This window comes from Vicugna pacos, chromosome X (assembly GCF_048564905.1).
Source record: "Vicugna pacos chromosome X, VicPac4, whole genome shotgun sequence".
Classification (NCBI taxonomy): Eukaryota; Metazoa; Chordata; class Mammalia; order Artiodactyla; family Camelidae; genus Vicugna; species Vicugna pacos.
Window position 1 is genome coordinate 71,925,078 of NC_133023.1, and position 5,034 is coordinate 71,930,111.

Sequence of the window (5,034 nt, forward strand, 5' to 3'; positions counted from 1 at the left end):
ACTTTGAAGTAAAGACAAGCTATAAAAAAAAAAAAATCCCTCTGCAGGTTAATTAACATTGGCTGCTCTCTTCATTTCCAATTGACCCATGAAATGAGATAGGTGTTCTTATTGGGGAAGGACCACATCATGTCCTCAAGTAAAACTCTTATAATCTACTGTGTCACTATGTCTGAGACCATCTGAGGATTAGTGAATTTTGTGTGTGTGTGTGTGTTGAGTTTTCTTAGGGGTAGGTAGGGAGATAATTAGGTTTATTTATTTATTTAAATTTTTTTTAACGGAGGTACTGGGGATTGAACCCAGGACCTCATGCATACTAAGCATGCACTCTACCACTGAGCTATACCCTCCTCCTAGTTAGTGTTTGAAATTTGATTTACTGATTCATCAATCCATCAGCTCCTTTCCTTCACATTTGATCATTTTGTTGGTTATTAACCTCCTTAAAATGTCAAGGAAGAGGAAGTATCTGTTGAGGAAAGAACTTGGACTCTCAAAAACTGAGTTTATATTTTGGTTCTACTATTTCACTACCTGAATCACCTGAGGAAAGACTTGCTATCTCTATGATGATTAGGATAATAACAATAATAGACATGCCTCATGGGGCTGTTATGGGGAGTAAATGAAATAATGTACTGGAAAGTATTACAGATATGCTAGTTGTCACTGTAGTCAGTTTAAAACCAGAAAACTTTATTACACATTTGCAATATGAGGACAACAATGTTTGAGATTGGATAAAATTTTTAAATTAATGGTTGAAAGGAATTTAGTAAGGTATGGTAATATTGGTGAGACGGCTTCCTCAATTCCCATTATAATTATATCCAAATATTTGTCTATATGATAGTCATAATTGGGATGATTTAGAATTTATTTAGAATAAATAAGTGCCATAGGCAAGAAATAACATCTTAAAAATATGAGCTATATGGAAATTGTATGTAGAACTGAAGATTCATTTACTTGTTAGGAAGTGGTGTGACCATTCAGCATTTTTATTTAATTTGTATTAGTGACTGTGAGCATCTAATATAAAGCAAATTTAATTTGTATAATAGGCCCAAAGTCTTGAAATAATTTAATAATAAATATTTAAATATACATGGAGTTCCCAATTGATCCAATAATTATACTTTTTATAATTCAAAGAGCTATACAGTGGATTTGAACACTCACTGTCTAGGTTGATAGTCTTGCTCTGCTAGTTACTATAAGATATTGGGGACAAATAGCTTAATCTCTGTTTTCCCAGGCTATTTTTGAGAATTTTTAAAAAACTTAATATTTATAGAGCACTTCACCACAGTACATGGAATATTGTGAGCATTCAAAACATGATACCTTTTATTTGTCCATTAATTTATATGGAAATCATTGTCAGAATATAGCTGAACAAAAAATAAAAACAATATGTTTTAGAATATCAAGAGATAAAAGAATATGGTCAGCATGGCCATAGCCATGAACAAGAGGCAAGAATTTGTTTTTACTCAGGTGCTCAATTTCAAATGTCATAAGTGAAGTGGATAGTCTATATACTACTGGTGAGAGTGTAAATCACTCCAACTTGTTTTGATGAAAGTTTGGTAAAATTAACAAAAGCCTTACAAATGCACATACCCCTGACTCATAAATTCCAATAATAAGGAGTTATCCTAAGGCTACTGTTAGACTTCTAAGCTGTGTGATAATATTTCTCCACTGCCATGATGTTTTCCCCCATCCCTGCTATGTCATGCTTCTTTATCACTCTCAGATATCACATATTCCCTTATCTGCTGAAACATGGCCTCCCAAGTCTCTAGGAGTTATAGTTTCAGTGGCCTAACATGTTAGCTCAATTGTTTATTTTTTTTCCCCTACAAAGGTTTCCAAGATCAAGATCATGGAGACCTGACAGTGATACCTTGAGGATCTTGCCTTTAATGTAGAGATCCACAAGCATATACTGCTTGACCTCTTCTACTAGATGACTTAGTGCTCTGTGTCTTCTTTTAGTGCTTTATGTCTTCTTTTTAAATTAAGAGACAGATTAGGCCAGAAGTCTAATTGGGAGCGGCTATTTTAATACTACCTTTGTTACTCGTCTTTGTATAGAAGACACACAGACATCTATGATCATATGAGGTTGAACTTACCAATCTTGAAAATGTATATGACACAGGCATGTACAAAAAGGATACAGATGCAGGGATACCAATTCAGGACTATTGTAGTAGATGATGGATGATGGTGGCTTAGATCAGACTGTAGTCAGTGTAGAATAAGATAAAAGGACAATGTTAAGAGATAATTTGGAAATAGAATCAACAAGACTTGGTTGAGTAATTTGATGTGAGGGGCATGATAATGGGAGGTGGTATCAAGAATGACTTTGAGCTTTCTGGTTTAAGCAAACTGGATGAATAATGATGCATTTCCACAGTTGGGGAAGATTTGAGGAGAAAACAACATGAAGGAGATAAACAGTTAAATTTTGGTTGTGTCTATTTGAGATCCACATGAATTATCCAAGTAGAAATATTAGGTAGGTAGTTGCATGTATTAATTAGGGAAGATTTGTGAGTTTGAGATATCAAATTGAGATATATCAGCATATAGATGGTATATAAAGCCATTAAGGGAGATGAGATGGCCAATGATTTAGTAGTGAGTGTAAGAAGAAAATAGAGCTTAATGTACAGTCTTTGAGTAACTTTACCAATTGAGGGTCAGGTCTAACGGAAGAAGATGAACTGGCAAAGGACATTGGGTGGGAGAGACAAAGAGGTAAGAGGAAATTCAGGAGATAGATGTCAAGAGAAGAGAATACCTTGTGAAGACTGTGTTGTCAATACTGTCAAATGCTCAGAGACCAAGACTAGAGCAACAGAATTGAATACAGTAATATGTATGCCATTGGTAAATTTAGCATGAGAAGTTTTGGTGATCGAATTTGGGGATAGAAATCACGTAAGTGGGTTAAAGCATGTATAAGAGGTGAGGAAACGGAGAGAAAGAACACAGACAGCTCATTCTACAAATTTGCCTATAAAAGACAGGAGATAGAGCGGTAGCTGGAAGAGGATATGGAGCCAAGGGAGTTACTGTTTTTGTCATTCTTCATTTAATGAGAAAGAGTAGACACTGAATGTTGATGGGGTCTAGAGGAAAAGAAGTCAAAGATACAAGGATGGGAGTGGTAACCGACAGGGTCTCTAGGTCTCTGATAAAGTTGGGTGGATGGGGAAAAAGAGTATAGGGGATGATGTTGGAATCCTTCTGTTAACTTTCCCTCCATGATCCTTACAACCATTTCCTCACCATTCTCCTTCCTTTCAACCAGCTCAGGATACCTTTATCCTGGTCTCTAAAGTTGTTGTGTGTTGTGACCCTGGGGTTCCTGAAAAGCTAGTATAGTAGAGTTATTAAGAGATAATCTGTGGAATCAGTCAGATCTAATATGAGTCCTTTTACTGCTACTTATTACTTTTTAAACTTGGGCAAGTTGCATAATCTTTAAGTATCTTCATGTGTAAAACAGGGACAATAATAACTAACCAGCAAGAATCATGGATTCAATAGGGTAATGCATGTGAAACACTTAGCATAGTATCTGACATATAGTGAGTGTTGGTTTCAGGCAATGCAAGAGGCTTGTTGCCAGCTCAAAATAATGGTCCCTGAGCGAGGTCAGTTGGGGACATGAGCCGTTGGTTTACTCACTGCATCCCTATTCCTCTACATTATCAACAATTTGCAATCTGGTGGCCCATGGGCCAAATCCAAAGCACTAGGTATATTTTGTTTAGTCCACTGAATTTAAAAAAAAAATGAAACTTTTTGTCAGCATTTAAAGTTCATGAGATTTTACATATATATTTGGACTTTTGACTTCTCAAGGACAACTGGTAGACCTGTACATATGTGAAAACACAGGACTGTGCCAGTAGTTTCATTATTGCAGTTTACCTGTTTTATTCTTTTAGGCACTTGAGTTTCCAATCCCTGCTATAAGGCATCCCTTAACCTTGAAGTTGCTGTGCTACAAGGGAACAAACTCATGCCTTTGATAAAACTTTGCACATTTATTCAGCTACTTGCAAAACAAATTGAAGACAAAACTCCAAAACTTTTAGAATTTATTTTAGTCTAATGCATCATCATTTATAGATGAAAAAAAAACTATTTCAGAAACCAAATTGTCTCCTCAGACACCTTCTAATTTTGTCCATATTATTTGTGAGTAGGAGAATTGACAAGGCAAAAATAACTATAGACTTTGGATTAAAAAAAATTTTTTTTCCAACATCCTCCTCTAGCTTCATGTCTTCATTTAAAATAACTTATAGGGTCATTCAGTATGTCATTTAGCCAAAATTAAAGCTCAAAGCTAACTTACCAGAATTTTCAGGCCTATTGCTCAGCTACTGAGCCTTGCTACCCATTATAAAATGACCACCTTCTAATAAATACCTCTCATGGAATGAGGGCATAGAGACCAAAGGTCATGTAAGTTTTTCTTTTGATAAAGTATCCTTTATACTAGTTAATATTATATCCCCAAACCTTCATCTGTCAATTTAGCAGCTAGACAATGTGCAGTACCGTGGGAAATCAATAATCTTATTCAAATTGATTTTAACTGGAATCTGTTTCAGTTTATCCCTTGATAATAGGTGGCTGTCATATTGCAAAATACATTTTAATAGCTGGATACGTATGCCAAAAGAAAAATCAGCAGAAGCATTTCAACTATAAAAACATACTCGCTCATCCCACACTAATATTCCTAGGTTAGAAGAACCAATCATATCCATAGCCTAGAGAAGCAAAAGGAAAAATGGTGTTACCTAGCGCACTTGGTTTTCAGTTCTTCCAACACTTGTTATCAAGTCTCTGCATTAAATTCTCATTCCTTGAAATACCTATGGTGATTTATATTTTCCTGACCAGATACTAATGGATAATGCTGATGACAACAGGAAATAGGTATAGTAGCAAGGAAGTATGTGTTATAGTGAGATGCTTTCAATGCCATTTAAC

General features: G+C 35.4%; 1 non-coding gene across 1 annotated transcript; it reads right to left on the minus strand.

Moving 5' to 3' along the window:
- Positions 1–281: 281 nt before the first annotated feature.
- TRNAT-AGU (transfer RNA threonine (anticodon AGU)) lies at positions 282–354 on the minus strand. Its single transcript has one exon. It is a non-coding gene; the product is annotated as a tRNA-Thr (tRNA).
- Positions 355–5,034: the final 4,680 nt, after the last annotated feature.